General features: G+C 43.0%; 1 protein-coding gene across 8 annotated transcripts in view; it reads right to left on the reverse strand.

Moving 5' to 3' along the window:
* The window catches only part of LOC131663727 (trichohyalin), a 129,559-nt gene that overhangs the window by 22,238 nt on the left and 90,043 nt on the right, over positions 1 to 17,278 (reverse strand). For 2 of the 8 annotated variants that reach the window (XM_058934305.1, XM_058934304.1), the window contains one exon: positions 564 to 627. The exons of 5 other annotated variants lie outside the window; for them this stretch is intronic. The gene's annotated coding sequence lies outside the window, so the exon portion shown is untranslated. Of the gene's footprint in view, positions 1 to 563; positions 628 to 7,705; positions 7,752 to 17,278 lie in introns of all 8 variants that reach the window. One more of the 8 variants, XM_058934303.1, reaches the window with a different exon arrangement.

Here is a 17,278-nt window from a genome sequence, read left to right on the forward strand (position 1 = left end):
GGAGCGTCGCGAGTTTTTATGAAGCGTAAAGTCGATTTCTCGTAGAGCCGCCCCGCGGCGCGGAAGAGAGAGAGAAAGAGAGAGGGAGCCCCCCTGCGAAGAAGCGAAACTCGGTCAGGGTGCATTACGGTCAAAGAAGAGAGTAAGAGTTCCACACGACAGATACAATGCCCTCTCTAGATATTTTTTTATGAGTGATGCCTTCGCGCTTCTCGCGGTGGGTGGCAACTGATATTTCTTTCCGCGCGAGGTTGACAGTTACGACGTACGACGGATTGATGATATGCCATTTCTCTCTTGAGCGACGTAAATTTCAGTTATCGCTTTTTCCTATTACTGTGCGCTGACCGTCCTGCACTTCCCTGCACGAATCATACATCGGAATAATTGTTAATTTTATCACGACAAATGTTGCTTGGTTTGCAATATGTCATTTAACGATAGAGTCATTTTATTTATGCGCAAGATAATGGAACTTCATTTCCTTCGTAATCTATCAGAAATTTGCATGTCGATAGGAAATAAAAAACACTTCGGTTGAAACGTTAATCGAGAAAACTTACTTTACTCGGGTAAAAATTGCGCTCCAGTGTGCCGAGTAAAATCAGCCCTCTGAGTTTTCCTCACCTGAAACACAAACAAAGCAAAAATGTTACCAAACGATTTCACGTCATTTCATTGAAATTTATCACTATCAACATAGAGGTAATTTTCCAACAGAAAACCGCTCAATTTCGCATTGAAGAAAAGCAGCCCGCAGCCCTCCGAAAATATAGCCCAATATACGTCGCCGAAGAAGCGAGAAGCTATCCGTGTTCGGTTCGCGTTGGTGTACTACTAAGCCACAAACGGTGCGAGAGCGCGCGTCAATCTATAAAAAGGAGCGCGCTCATGCACTAAAAGATCAAACGGCGGTCTTGGAAGAAGCCTTTGAAAAATCGAGCCCGCAAGCCAAACTCAAAGAGCGCGAGAGATAAAACAGAGCAGCGGTCCACTTTTGCACGCAGTAACGTATTAGCGCCAGCCGGCGGAGATAAGCAACTCGACAGATTTCTGCACGTCCGAAGAGTGCAGGTGTAACGTGAGCGAGCTGGAGGATGTGATTTTGCCGGTGCTCTTTTCACTTTTAGCAAGCTCCGTACGGTTATCTGCTTATATTTGTAATGGTCTTGAATGGCTGCGCATCTGAATAATCGTTCGAGGAAGAGAGCCTCGGCTAATTTAAGGATAAATCGCAATAACAAACAAGTCGAAGGAAAAACAAAAAGGAAAAAAAACATCGCGAGTGTAGTTAAAGGAGCGAGGAATTCGCGATACGTACACGGCGCGGGCGACCGACCGCCAACACAACGACCATTTAGCTTTAATCATATCTGTCCTCTCGTTTCTCTCGGTCGTTTAAGCGCTTATCTCGGTCGCGCGCGCAGCGTTATATATATACAAAAGGGCGTCCAATGCACCATCATCGGCGGTGCGCGCGGCTGCTACTATCTACGCGCCGCGCACTCCGAAGAAAGGAGAAAGAGGGAGGGAGGGAGGGAGGGAGGGTGAGAGAGAGGGAGGGAGAGAGAGAGAGAGAGAGGCAACAACGTAAACAAGACTAACGAAGCAGACGTTTATCACCCCCTCCTTCTCCCCCCTGCCGACATTTATGGAGTATAAATAACAAGCAAAAGCGACGGGGCCACGTGCGCGCGCGTGGGCTACCGCGTCACGACTCGCACTTCCGCGATCTGCTCTCGGACACTTTTTCATCTCGGCCTGCCTGCTTATCCCCCGTCCGCGCGTCGTCCTGCACCAGCCGGTTTTGCACGCGCGACGTACGACGACACCCGCTCCGATAGCAATTGGTCCGGCCGAGGTTCGCAAATTCGTCACAGATCCATTTGCGCGATTACGCTCTCGCCCGATTTATCGCCCATCTCGCTCTTCCCATCCGAACTAATGGATCCACGCGTAACGCGGCAGTCGCGTAGGCCTGCTGCCGACCGATCCTCCGTCCAGCTTTTCTAAGAGGCTTATCAATAACGACCCAGAAGGAACTCGATATTAATAAGGGTCGGCGAGGGCAAAATCGACAAGTGACATAATGCCCGGACATTAAAGGCCCCCGCTTCGATCGATCCAAGCGATAAGAGGGAGAGAGAGAGACTAAAAAGAGGTAGCTGCGCGCGCGCATCGATTTATGTCGGCGCGTGATCGTTATTGATAATGCCGCGCGCGAGCAAGCGCATTATCGTAGGCATGAAAGATCCCGAGCGAAAACTGGACCGACTGGAGAAGGCTTCTCTTGCGTTGTTTATGGCGCAGCAGGGGAATTTATAATGGAAGCCGCCTCTCTCTCTCTCTCTCTCTCTCTCTCTCTCTCTCTCTCTCTCTCCCTCAAGACGGTCATTAACACTCTGTACACGATAGCTGCTGCCGGTTTTCAACCGATCGAGATTCCTCTCTCTAATTTTCCATCGACCACCTTCTTTTCCCAACAAATTGCCGCGGGCGCCCATCGATCCTCGCTATTTGCCGTAAAACTTGGACCCGCTCGTTAACTGGACAACTGTTTCCGTGCCGAAAAAGTTGTAGCGCTCGCGTTATACCAGAGGATTCATCGCAACGAGAATACCGCGAGATAGATACCGTCGGAAAGGTAACTTACGATACTGCGCGCTCGTGAATTCATAGTGGCTTTTATTTCCGAGTAGGACGATAAGTAAGAACCGTTGACCCCCCAATACCGTCGCGATAATATTTCGACTAGAAAAAGGAAATCCGCGCGCAGAGAAAGAGAGAAGCTGCATTCCAGAAATAGTCTCGGAGACTACATAGCTATCTAGGCGGTTCTCTGCAGTAAACATCACTTTATTTGCCAGGCAAACATACACATCGTATAAGCAGAGAGAGAGAGAGAGAGAGAGAGACGAGGGGTAGGAGGAGCATGCGTATCTATATGAGTAGAGAGAGGCGCTGCGGTGGCTAGGTCACGGTCAGGGCGATGGCCCCGTCGTCGTCGCTGTATTCCTCCCACATACGTAGTCTTTTTCTTGATCTATTGGATCTGCTCGTTCCTGGGTGGAATGCTATCGACTACCACGACTACGTCGTGTCGATCGCGATCATTGTTGCGCCGCGCGTTTAGCGGCCTGTTTCATACATACGGCTATCTAATCGTCGGGAATTAAGTTGGGCGATGGGGCTTTCAATTAGAGCTGCAAGCTCTCTTTTTCCCTTTTCTTTCGGATGGCTTGCTGCCTTTGAGATTCCGCTTCCGCAGCAGATGGATTGATGCGTACGAGGGCAGGCTGCTGCCTCTTCTCTATCTTCGAGCGACTGTCTCTGCTATTTAGCTTTAATTAACCGTGGCAGGACAAGTTGGCTGTCAGTTCCTTTCCGCTTCTTTTGTTTTCAATTGAGCACATTAATCGCAAGCGATTTGCCGTCAATTTGAGAATGATGATTTCGGAAAATTGCTTTCATGGTATCATTATTGCCCCATATTTTCGCACGCAACGTTTTTCGACAAGTAAATTGTGAAATCTTAAAAAAAGAATGCACAATTCAATTACAATTTGAACCCACAGTTTGGAACTACTGATAAATAATTCGGTTAATCTGACGTTCATTGTTCAATAAAATGATATTTTACTTTATCAAGCGAGTTACAAGAAGAAAAGATACGATCGCATAGTCCTTTTGAGGATTTATTTTTATTATAAAAAAAGGATATATTTTTATTAATCCAACATAATGCGCTTAACAATACGAGCATTCTTTTAACGACGAAAAATAATGAAAATATATGAGACAACGTTTCGGTGTGTAATCTAACGACTGAAAAAAAAAGTTTTAACGGAAATTAGTTTAGCATCGGTGTAGTAGCCAGAAGGCATCATAAGCGGAAGCGCTACAGGACTCTTTGAAGATGTTGAGCGGCACTGTGCAGTAAAAGCGAGATCGCGTACAAGAAGCGGAAAAGGCATGGAGAGCTCGCGCGAGAACGGAGGTAGATCGGTCACGCTTCCTATCTGATCGTCACGCTTCGTCTTCGTATTCCTTTTTTACCTATCCTCGTTTTTACCGACGCGTGCAAGAAGCGCCAAATTGGTCGTCGCTACTTTCGCTCCCGATGCAGCTCTCGAGATACACGCGCCACCTGAATTTTCCACTCGGGCAAATTGCCGGGATGTGTCCCGAGGTGCTTGACATTGCAACGAACAAAGATGAAAGAAAAGCCTCGAAACGGGCTCTCGCCTTCCGCGTACGTCGGTGTATTCCTCGTGTGTAATTTTCGAGCATACAGCCGGCAAGACTGTTGCTATTCCACGGCTTTTTGCTTTCATTCGTATTAGGAAATCCAGAGTTTTTGCAGTCTTTAAGGCTTGCTTGATGACCTTGTCGCGAGAGATTATACGTTATCTAGCTACCTTTATAATGCCAAGGAATATTTTGAGCAATTGCTGTTGCAGTATTTGGACGATTACTACAATAATTACAATTTTATTCTTATCGTGAAATCATCAAGTTAAAACTTCTATTATTTTTATACAATGCATGCCGTCGTTTGCACGTTGTTTATTTCCAGATTTTTTGCACCTTTGTAACATTTTAACGATAATCGGTATAGAACTTTAACTTTGTTGGGTATCGTGTTGAGTAATGCAACATATAGCGGCAAGTGATAGTATCAAAATGAAATTTTACAATAGCGCATTTGTGCTTGGATTATGAGTAGAAATAATTATATAGAGATAGACGTAACTTGGCATTAAGCAAAAAAATTCGTAAAAATAAAATTACTGAAATTTTTCGTCGACAGCAGCAAGCTTTTGCAATTAAAATAGTTGTGAATTTCGATGAAATCCTTTCAAATAACGTTATTGAACGAAAAAAAAGATTTCACTCTGATTAGATATTTGCGAATGCAAGTATGCACACCGCAAAATGCGTTCACCACAAAAGAGTTTTTGTTAGACCAGGACCTCGATGCAAATGCCTACCTCTATATTTTCATTATTATTCCGTAAAATTACACTACCGTAGCTACGTGAAATTTGAATGGACAAAGAGTTGTGCAATGTTTCCCATAATACGTGTATACACAAATGCGATTTTCTGCGTACTATTAGTGGTTTAAGCTGTATTCGTCGTGGTTTGTTTGGTCTTTTAAAACTTAGCTGTCTGTGGCGCTTTATTACTATAGTTGATTTAATATGGTTTATTATTTGTAATGAACTTTGTGGCTAAAATGGATAAATATGTATTTTCAGTTTTAGCAAAATAACCCGATTGAGGATTCTATTTGCTTGAATGAAGAAAAAAACAGACCACTTTCAGTTGAATGCATCTGTGATATCAGCGTATCGATGGAGCCGAAGAAAAGGAATTGAAGCCCGATTTAATGACATTGAACTCGATGTATAGATCAGAACAGTTCCTTCTGAGAATTGAAAGAAAAGCAGCCACTTAACACACGAGCTATCAGCTTATTATTACGGCGCCACCTCTCTTCGCGTACCTCCCACCAATGAGAAACACGCGGTAAGAATTTCTTGGTTTTTCCGCATTGCCCTGTTAATTATTGTCATTGCGTTCCAAGATTCTAGACCGACAAGTAATCTGCGGCAATGTGATCGCCGCTTATTTCACGATATATAGAAATACCATACAATTCGCGGAATACACTAAAGCATGTGCATAGGCAAACGAAGCCGAAAACATGGACGGATAATTCTAGTGCAATGTACTATAATGAGCACAAATAGTATACAGCACCCACACGACTATTAATAAACTTGGGAGAGCTGGCAGGGAATTAGTTGATTTAGCGCAGTTCAACACTGTCGCATAACTTGATGTTGAATCTTGTTTCCCCTTTGTTAAAAGAACCTTTTTTTTGTCCACACGGCATTGCATATGCATAGTGAATTAATATCAAAAGCGCAACGCACGCACGCGATCCATTGATAGGTCAATCAATTAGAATCCCAAGAGATTGGCGTTTTAATGCGTAGCGTTCCTTCGAGCGACAATTATGTCTATAGTGCACGGAATAGTAGAGAAGCACATTTGAGACAACGATTAATAAACCGTTTGCATAATCAAATCGAAGAAATACGAATGAACACGCACAGGAGGCATTTGCCTCCGTTTGCCGAGTCTCTTGTTCGCTCAACGAAACAATTACAAATTCTTTCTATTGTCGTGGAAATTTTCATGAGCTTCGCTCGCCACGAACATCGTGTCAGAAAGAAAACCAAACGCTCGGACAACGTTCGAGCAATTATGAAATAATAACGAGCATTGTTCAAGCCAGAAAAGTAAGAGATAGAGGTTTTACGTCAATCTGTCTGGAATTCTACGGAAGATTCCATGCCTTTCCGCGCGCCGTGGTGGAACGGCGGAGGGTGTGGGCTGCTTAAATAAAAAAATTATAAAGCTCCGCTGAGCGCGCAGACGTGCAGCGGAGCAGCAGCTCGTAGCTGCATGTCTTGGCAATTATTGCGGAAGAGACCTGCCGCTGCAGTATCATTTCGCGAACTCGGCAGACCGTGCTGAAATTCGCGGCGCCGAGGGAACGTTTCGTTCGCAACGCGCGGACCGACGTCCCGTCGATGCGTGGACGCGATCCACCGGCCTGCCAACCGGAATATATATATTTATATATATATAGACCTTGACAAACAGCAGCCGACTGTGCGTGCGTTAAGCGCCTAAAAACTTTACATGTGCACGCTCGCCCGCAGGATTAAGTTCGCTCTCGCAGAGACAGGGATTAGAGATGGGGACGGCCGGGTTATGTAGATGCGCGCAAAGGACTCGGCGCGAATTACATGCCGTCCCAATATCTCTTACTCCGTGCGGCAGCTACGTATACGCGAACGAGCGGCGTCTTCCGCATTCTAGAGGCTCGTGCGTGCGTCTAATATACCTCGGGAGCCGCCTCTTGTCCGATCCTTCTTTTCCCATTAAATGTATGTCGTCTAATTGAAACACAGCGCGGGATTATGCTCTATTCATATTTTGCAGTTGTTCGCGTCGTGTCAAGACACACACACACACACGCGCGCGCGCGCGGGAACATAGATGCCGTTCGTTTTGCCCGCGGCTCGGCGCTCGCGCTCTGGAAACCGAAAGTTCGGCAGAACTGCCCTGGCGCTGTTTTCAAATAAGCGAACGAAAAGAGCGCGAACAAAGCGTTTCTGGAGCGGCCGGTCGCGCGCACTCTCCTAATAGACGCTGTCCGCGCGCGTCGCCTCGGGAAACGGAGAAACCACTCGCAAGGCAGGCGGCGCGACAAAGCTGCTCGCTCGAGCGAACGTCGGCAGCGAGATTATATGTAAAAGTGACGCTAATCGAAAGTAAAATGCCAGGCGCGCGCGCGCGCCAGTTTTTCGTACGGCGGAAAGCTCGACAGTTTCAAAGAGAACCCTCGTTATTCTGAATTCAAGTCGCGAGTGATTTCTCCTTTTCATTATAATAACGATTCTGGCTCGGATGTCGCTCTCGCACACAGACTGGTTTCTCCTTTTTTAGCCGCGCAACAAACTCATACCGCTCTCGCGGAACGTGGACTCGAAAACGCCGCCTCGCGCATCACATTTTCGTCGCGCGTACGATCCAACGGCGTGCCACGGCCACGCGACCATTTTTCCTACTTTTCTCGCTTATTATTACATTCAGATGAGTATTTTTGACGCAATCGATTGCTCACCGGAAGAACTAGTGAGGGTCGTGAGAATCGCATGCAGGTGGCTTACCTGCAACACAAAAGAAAAATCCATCGTAAGTGATATATGAAATAGAAGGGAACCGAGGTTTTAATTATTGATAACAACTGATTTGAACATTCGATATATTTCAACGACAATCCGTCGATTAATCAATTATTATTCTCATCGTTATTACCGAAGTCTCTCTCCTAGAAGCCAGTGCACGACAAGAGAGAAACGACGCGATCGCTTGTAATCCTATTTGCTCTGAATCCGTTCTTGCCTTTCGTTGGCGCATTATTCACGGTCCAGATCCTCCGTAAACTTTTATTATATATACTGGAAAACTAACTTTTTGAGAGCCTCGACCTCTATGTAACAATATTTGCTTCGCATTGTAAAATTTTATCGCAAATTTCGTTCGAACAAAACAATAGATTTTTTTATTTTCACGAAAATTACATTATTCAATGTAACATTTCCGAGACCGTTTTTCCCGCACGAGACAATACTATTCAGTGCGCGTCGAATGAGAATATGCTAAAGTGAAAAGCAGAAGAACGCGGAGAGGAACCTTCGTAGCTATACATATAACGATGGCGCACTTGACGATTCCAAGCACATCAGTTGCGCAGCCGTGTCGCCTCCGACGACGACGAGTAACGCGTTTTTGCGAAAGCGACAGCGACTTTAATGAAGCGCGTGATTCGAAATCTCTTTTTTTTTTCATCCATTCTTTTTATTCGCCACTCTTTACCGCGTCAGGTGGCATACCAAATTCATTTCCTCGACGTATACGTACTCGGAATACCGGCACATTATGTGAGCCGATCGCGCGATATTGGCCAGTGAGAGTTCAACGATCGTTACGCCGAACGAGCGAAAGAAACAGTGTTGGGCGATCGAGCGACTCGACAAAAAAGAAAAAAACAACGTAATTATTAGTTTTGAGTAGATCTCGGAACGATATTTTTTTCGTATGGCTCGATGAATGAGAAAAAAAGAAATGTAATTGTTAGTTGCGAGTCGCGGACAGCAGTTGCCGAACGCGCCGAAAGAGAGGGAGAGAGATCTCTGGCATCGATCAGTCGTCGTTTGTAATCGTGGCATTTCAAACGTCGGCGAAACTCAATCATCATTTTGCAATACGCGCGAGCGTTGAATTACCAATGCGGCTATATTCGCGATTGCGCCACGAAGACGCACACGCATCGGATTGCGCGCTTTTTTTATTCCTTTTTTCTTTTTGCATAGGCATTTTGAAGATCGACGTTGGTCTCTTGGCGAAAGTTTGGACGAGATTGGCACTTTGTCGCAGATTAAGATTGATCGCAGTTGCGCCAGTGATCGACGCATAATAATAAATAGTTGGGTTTTGAACCGATACACGCGGACTTTCCTCGATCAAAAGAATAGCAGTTTCGTTGCAACAGGATCAAATCTCCTGGCGGCTCTGTTTATCATCGCGCAATACTTCGCGCGGGTATAAAAAACAGAAGTCTCGGAAAATAACTCGCGGCAGTCGAAAACCCACGCGTCTCTCGCGGAGAAGTAGGTAAATCGATCACTCGATACTTAAGCAGCTCGCGCGCGAATAAAAAAAGAAAACAAAGAATATCGAGGCAAAAGCATGCCCAGTAGTCCCGTTCGCATTAGTTTTATCGCCCCTGACTGTCACCGCGCGGTGATATACATGCTTGCCAGTGTAAATTACCTCCGCACACACAAACGCACAAACGCGCTCTTATACACGCGCATTAGCCAATTACCACGGAAAAGTCGGTCCCACCTAAACGAGCCAATCTTGGTTATTTACGAGCGACTTGCCGTCTTACTTTTTTTTTTCTCGAGACTTCAAAGGCAGAGGAGATGCTCCAGAGTAATTAATATATATAAGCCAGCGCCGCGGACGGCGATGGTGTAAACAATATACATAAAAATATACGCCTGCGTATTTCGCAAATTAGCAGCTTGGGACAAATGCTTCTAATAATACATGAGCTTTTCATGTTAAACTGTTGCCTTTTTGCATATATCTACTAAATCATAATACTTCGCAAAAAAGGACTTGCGTCACAACGTAATGTCGTTGTTGTGAATTGTGATTGATTGCGCGTCGTAAATCTGACGGATTTTTTTTTCACACGGCGACCTTTTTGGTTTGTTATTTTTTTTTTTTTTACTTTACCACACTTGCAGTTGCGTCAAGGCATTGTTGTAGAAAGCCTGCAGATTTTCAAGAAAAATCGTCTTGTAGTGAAAGTGCGGAATAAAAAAGTAAGTAAATCTCGAATGTACTACATCAGAAGAACAACAAAGGGCTTCGGATATAGAAAGTGAGTTGTAATAGACTTTCTATCGAGCGAACTCGCCGCGAGCAGAACTTTATAGTCATTGATTTTCGTTGTAGCGAGTAATTAAGATAATATCGTCGGAGCTGGCGCACGTTCGTACAATGGTTTTTCGATCAGGCGATTCATCTTCCTTCGCTCATGCAGTTCCTCTTCATCGAAAGTGAGAGAGTCTGTTATCGGCGAAAACCAAAAAGAATCATCGCTCGGCACGATCGCTCACAGTTATTTAGTCCGAAGCGCGCACTTGCGGCCGAATTTCCTTCTTGAAATTTATTACCACAGTTCTTGGGGGTCTGCGTTAACACTGCGTTTCGCATAATAGCAACATGCATTTGCCTCACTAAACTTCCTCGTGCATTAATTCCTATTCTAATTTCACTTTAGTTCGACTTTCAGTTTTTTAATACATCAACACGCGAGAAAGTGTTTTTGATACTCTCATTTTCTTTTCCAAAATAAGAAAAAATAGCACACGCCAAAAACACGTCTGCGAAGTTTCAAGTTTCACGTGTGCAGCCATAATAAATAGCCTAATTATGCGAAACACGGAAGTGTCCGTACGTGATGCCCAAGCAAAACACCTTTTTCCCTCTCCCTTGTTATAGCAAAGAATAAATTAGCCCGATCTGAGTTTCAATTTGCGAGCGCACATAGACGAATGAGAAAAAGAAAAAAAAAAAGAAGAAGGAACGCGCAAATTATACACGCGTTCGATGCGAGGTAGACGGACTAAAAGCAATGTGTTGGCGTGTCAGTGACTCCACGACGATTGGGCAACCCACGTGCGCGCGCGCGCGCGCGCGCGGCGCTGTTGTATATTGCGCAAGGGACAATTTGTCCTGGCGCGACGCCTATTTTCTCCGACTCCGGCCGTACGTATGCATGCCGCTACTTTCGGCGGCTCTGACTCGCACGCCACTTGGCTTGCGTTTTCTTTGCTTTTCGTGCACGTAACTTTTACCGTTCTTACGCATTTCATTTCTTAATTAGATCGATCGCAAAGGGCAGTCCACTCGGTAATCTGAGCACGCGTAAATATACACACAGGCAACAAGACAATCAGTCATTTTAATTAAAAAAAGAATATTAGCAAGTTACTTTTTCGATAAATTCATCGATCTGCAAATGACCCATACCTAGGTTACGAGCGATATCCTGCAATGATTTACGCGGCAGCGTCATCCGAAGAAGCGTTAATGCTCGTGATTACCGTGCAAAGCCACGGAAGACGCAAGCTCGAGCAATACGGGGAATATAGGCGTCACGCTCTGATTCTAGTTCAGTGAAAATGTTCAGCTCTCGTGTCGTAGCGGCACATCGATGCGCTTCGAGCCTTTGACTTCCTTGAGGTACACCTTGAGAAAGATGATTTGCATCGCGGGAAAACTCGATCGATTCGGAATCAAGTGCATGTTCGATATAAAGAGACTTTGTTAAGTGTTTCCACGCCCTCATAAATAACGAGGTCTGATAGATCTGATTGGACGTAGCAATTATTTGCCTGCCATCGTAAAGGCGCGTCTTATTTTTGAACACGGACAAGTCATCGGATAACCAGTCTCGCGCGTTCGCGACGAAAATCCGAATTCGCACTCACCTTAGAAAATTATAATTCCAAGCGAAGGCGTTATTAAAAGGCGTGTACGAGGCCACGACTCTGAAAATTAGCCAGGTTTTCAATCGATAGCGGAGCTTTAACGATCTGCTAGAGCCGCTCGCGTCGTTGTTGTTCCTCGTTTTTTTTTCCTTTTTTCTCCTCCTTTTCGATTATGAATTCCACTGGAAACTACGTGAGCGGACAATTAACGCCAAGCCAATTACACCGTCGCAGGCACATATACGACTTGCGAAAGACACGTTGTTGCTCAATGTCGGACTGCGCCCCTTTACGCCTATGATAACGTTGTTATTGATACGCGCATGGCAGAATATGACGGGTTTTTTTTTATGGGCGAGCATTTAATTGATTTCTCCGTAGTGGCTGAGATCTTAATGGATCGTTATCTCTCGTTAAGGTTTTTCTCTACTTTTTAAATTCGCTAAGTGCCTTTGTGCATTTGGTGAAAATTTAGTATTTACCTTGATAAACTTATTAAGTAATGTTGCGTCATGGATTCTTAATTTACCTCTCGTTAGTGGCGAAAAAATAACAAGGATTGATAGTCGATTTATTGTAATGCGAGAGAATGATTTATTGTTGGTTAATAAATTTTACGATTTTTTTTTGTTAGAAAAAACTGCTATAATTACGTTATTTATCAAGTATTGCCAAAGGACAGGAAATATTAGTTATAACGACAAATGGAATGTTTCATAGCTACTTTGCAAATAAATGAATGCATTGGTTATATTTCTTTTTTCAGCGTGTGACGTCAAAAGTGGTATTTTTTTCGCGAGGTTGCGTAATTTGCAACTTATTTCTGCCAGAAGTATTGGAAATAAATTATTGTTTTTGTGCGCGTAAAGTAAAAAATCGAGAAAATATTTGTACACGTTTCGCCATCGATAGCGAACATTCATAACCAAGCATTTATTATTTAATATTTCTGCAAACGAGAAAATTCAATTTGCTGATGAAGAAAAAAAAAAAAAAAAAAAAAAAAAAAACTTCGAGTGAATACGGCGATTATCGAACAATATTCTCGAAAAGAAAAAACACGTACACACACAGACACAATGAACATTTTTTCGTTCCTGACATATAATCCGAAGGTAAGTTAGTTTCCTTTATTTTGCGCACGCACATATCAAAATGTAAGACATCAACACGTGTCACTTGATGAAAGTTAGCATTTTAATAAATGCGCTGGCACGCGCGCCTACCGATTGTGCGTCGAGCTATAAACTTTTTAACGCGCGTTCTTGCAGTTTTCTTTTTTTTCAATTCGAATAAAAAAAGGCTTATCCTTGAATGTCGCAACTTATTGTGTTTCTTTTTTTCTTTTTGTACGCATCGTCGGTTCCGTTACTCATTTTCCATTCAAAAATGCGCATCGATTTCCTTTTTTATTTTAACCAACGGAAGAGTTACCCAGAATCGGACAGCTGTCTGAGTGAAAGGAAAAGTCGAAATGGCAATCAAGTGCATTGCCTAAACAAAATGATGCGCCGAGGAATTTTTTTCTATGGCCTCGGTATTTCGACACCGATAATTCGGTCGGTAATTACAATCATCGAGCAAATGTGTAAATCATTTCGAGATTGCTTCGATAACTCATTCAACTTGCGTATTACTCATCACGAACAATTTTACACTTGATGAAATCTCTTAAGCTGCTAGAGAATCGTAAGTAATGATCAATAATACACTCACGAAATATACGCGCATACACTCTCGAAGTTAATCCGATTCTTTTTTTTTTACCTTCATTGCACGTCGAGGCTCACAACCATAACTACTAACCGAGATAACGAGCTCGAAAAAAGGCGAAGGTGTTGCAAGACGGCTCTCTAAAAACCGGATGCACACACATACGCGAATACGCTCAGCAGCAGAGGCGGGCATGGGCATCGAGCGAAGGTAATTAGAAATTTAGAAAACCAGATGAAAAATTCCCGCGCAGACTCGTGCTATTCAGGCTAACTGTTCGCTCGCGTTTTGTATGTTCCGCCTTTTTTCATTCCTTTAGCTTTTTGCTTGCTGACCGTTTGGCGCCGTATTTTACTTTTTTTTCTGGTGTTGGATTGTTCGTTAAGATAATTGCACACATTTTTTAGGATCTCTTCTATTAATCACAATAATACACTGAACCGAGTACAGATTTTGACACGTCCGTGAAAAAAGTTCCTAACGGTCAGAGGTTTAAAGTTATGCGTGCGTTTTTTCTATTTTGAACTTTCGCATGAAAAGTCTCTCAGTGTACGTGAAACAATTGAATGACAACGCTTTAATGTAGTTCTTAAGGAGGAACTTTGCCTAAGAGTAGCGCAGTATAACACGGAACCATGTCATTTTTACTTTCAGGTCTTATAGTAAATTTATCAATAATTATGAGACACTCACCTGTATTAAATAAAAAAAAACATTTAAATTAATTATGGCACATTACAGAATAAAATAAAACTGTTTTACATTTTCAGTATTATAATTTATAAATAGAGACAAATTTTCAATTCCAATAAAAAAAGAGATGACTTAATCGGAATACAAAAAAATTCGATTCATTTACAAATCATTGCTATCACATTCATAGCAAAATGAAGAAAAAAAAATAGAAGAATCGTTTGCGCGTAAATTTTCAATTAAATTATTTTTGTGTATTTTTCGATAAGATTACACCAGTTTTGATAATAACCGAATTCTTTTGGCATTGGAGTATTGAATGAGACTAACGCAATGTTTGTCATTACTCACGCGGAAAAAATATCGACGCAAAAACGAGTATGAATTTTAAAATTAAGTCTCCAGTTACTCGATGCTATATGGAAAAGGTTATGTACAATCTCTATTTTATTTTTTATAGGGTTTTTTGTGATAATAAAACATGTTACGCTAGTACACAAGTCGCATTTCAATTTACATTTCCTTTTGATTTTCAAGTACTCAAGACACCTGATATTGGTGTGCAAATGAGCGAGGCTTTTTTGACACATTTCGTGTCTTAATAGCAATCGAGATGACACTTCGTTACTGTTGGCACTTGTAATGCCAGCAACCTGATGAAGAGAAGTATCAGAGTTAACTTGATCTTGCAAGAAAAAGTCGTTGCTATCTTTTATTCGAAGTGATCATTAATAATTTATATACTGAAAAAGATAGCAGCGCGTACGGTTTTCGAATTGCTTGTTTTACTGTTCCAACTTCGTCCTGTCTTCGTATATGTATTTTATTTTCTTTCTCATTCGTTTTGTTTTCATAATTGCTGTCTCTTCAGTCACAATAAAAGCGTGTTATATCATCCCGCCATTTAACATTTGCAAACACTTGGTCATGGTGATTGTTTGGTCATTCTCAGAATGCGCTAATAAATCTAACAGCAGCTTTTTAAGCGGCATTGTGAGCATTTTTCAGCATGACAAATCCGTTATACAAGTAGCACTTGCACGAAACGATCTTTCCGATACAAGTGCTACCGGGATCTCTTTCTCTCTCTCTCTCTCTCTCGGCATTTGTTTGGGCGATTGGAGACAACCTTCCGAACAATTTTCTTGCGCAACAATGCACTTTGCTTCCGGCGGGGCGACTTTTACGTGCCTCTGGGCGATTTTAACGCGGCCATTATCACAGTTGCAGGCTAATGAGTCCGTAATCTACAATACAGTCGACATGCATTATGCATGCGAACGCCAGTGTATTACGCGCTCTTGGACATTTGGATTTTTGGGCCAATTGCACGCTACCCTACGCCACGGCTGATGCTTCCCTCTGCTTTTGCCTCGTCTTCTCCGTTGAAAACTTTCTCACGAGATGCTTGCAACAGAGATACATACAAGTACGTAGCGCTTTCTCCGTTACGCGTTCGCTCGAATTTTCTCTCTTTCTCTCTCTCGACGAGGCTTCGTTTGTCATGTACGCGGTGGCTTCACACTCGTAATTAGGAGAGCGTACACCTGGGACAATCTCTTCAATGAACATGTATGTCATTGTTTCGATGCCCGGCTAATTTGGATAATCACTCCTTCCACTTTTGTTGGCTTCGCGCTTCTTCGCGTTTAATTTCTTGCTGTGATTCTTTTAATTCGAGACTTTCGTGTTTTTCTTATCGACGTATTATGGATGATAGGAAAAAGAAGCAACTTGCCGAATAGAAAATATCTAATTTGCGTTCATCTAATTTTCATAACTTCTGATTTTTTGTTCTCTCTTCAAGTGTCTATCATACGTCGACTCGTTTATAACTCAGCTTGCTGTTAACGCCGAAGAGTTGTCTTGAGTTACGGTCGAAAGCGATGATCGTTATTCACCACACCCTACATCATGTTTTACCTATTTTTAAGAAGCCACCAATAAGGAGTTTTTTTATAAATTTGCGACACGAGAGACAATTTTCATATTTTAAAAACCTTTGAAAAAAAGGTTGACTGGCAATGCGCAGAAAAAAGAATATTCATCGTGGCGTTTTATCTGGTAAATTTATATCGAAAGGCTGTAACAAACGCAAAGTAGTAGTGATTGAATAATTTTCGCAACAACTTTCTCCCTTTCTTCGCGCGCACACAGAAACACGACATTTTCAAATAACCTTCGACATTTAGAAACTTAGCTCGGAGTCCATAAGTAGCTGCTTCAATAGTGAAAATACAAAGTAAGAGCATCACGCGGGTATGTCGATTTTTGTTGGTCGCGGCGCGCCGCTGCAGATTTCTCTCTGATGATTGTAATGTCTAAACAGCCGCATGCCTGTACATACGTATTTGGACATGTGAATGTAAATGAGCAAGGTGATGAGGTATTGTCGACCGAACGCGCGCGCGCACGTGTCTGTGTACGCAACTGTTCGGAAACTACCGCGTGCTTGTGGATTTTAGGCGTATCTACGTACTAGAAAGCAAATGGCACGCCGATAATCGAGCGATTACGATAAAACGCTGGCACGCGCGTGCACGTGCGAGCATTTCAATCACGCGCGATGATTATTGGCGTTTTACACGCGGCACGAGTAGGAAATATAAAGAAAGCAGGAAATTAATTAGCAAGAGAAAGAGAATCAAAGAGGAAAAATACCAAAGAGTTCTTACACTGGTCGAATAAATTGCGGTCTCGCCGCTCCTCCTCGTTACGGCATTAGCGAGCTGCGCGCATGATTATTCCACTTCGTTTTCTTTATCAGCTGCGCGAAAAACCTTTCATTTATTTTATTATAATTTTTTTTTATTCAAAGGATCAATTAAATCACACGTGCGCGAAGATGGAAGACAAGAAATGAGATTCAATTAATATACAGCGAAAACATCGCGATGAGATAAAGCGCGAAAGAAGGAATAAAATGTAAGAAAACGCGGAGTTGCGTCGTGGTGCGCAACCAGCTGAAAAGAGCATCGCGCGTCGGTAGGCTGCAGTTGCTGCTGCTACAGGTGAACGAACTTTGGCAGACCAACACCATGCTATCAACCTGCGAACGTATTATAAGCTTTGTTTGTGTGGCCATGGGCATTCCATGCTCTTTTCGTTTTATATCTCCTGCTTGTGTTTTTATATGAGAGGCCGTTTGTCTCTTTTCAAGTGGGAAGGGCGAAAGTGAAAAAAAAGCCACTCGTTGCCTTATCGCAGCTTGAATAATT

This window comes from Phymastichus coffea, unplaced genomic scaffold, assembly GCF_024137745.1.
Source record: "Phymastichus coffea isolate CEN01 unplaced genomic scaffold, Cenicafe_Pcof_1.1 PCOF00038, whole genome shotgun sequence".
NCBI classification, from domain to species: Eukaryota; Metazoa; Arthropoda; class Insecta; order Hymenoptera; family Eulophidae; genus Phymastichus; species Phymastichus coffea.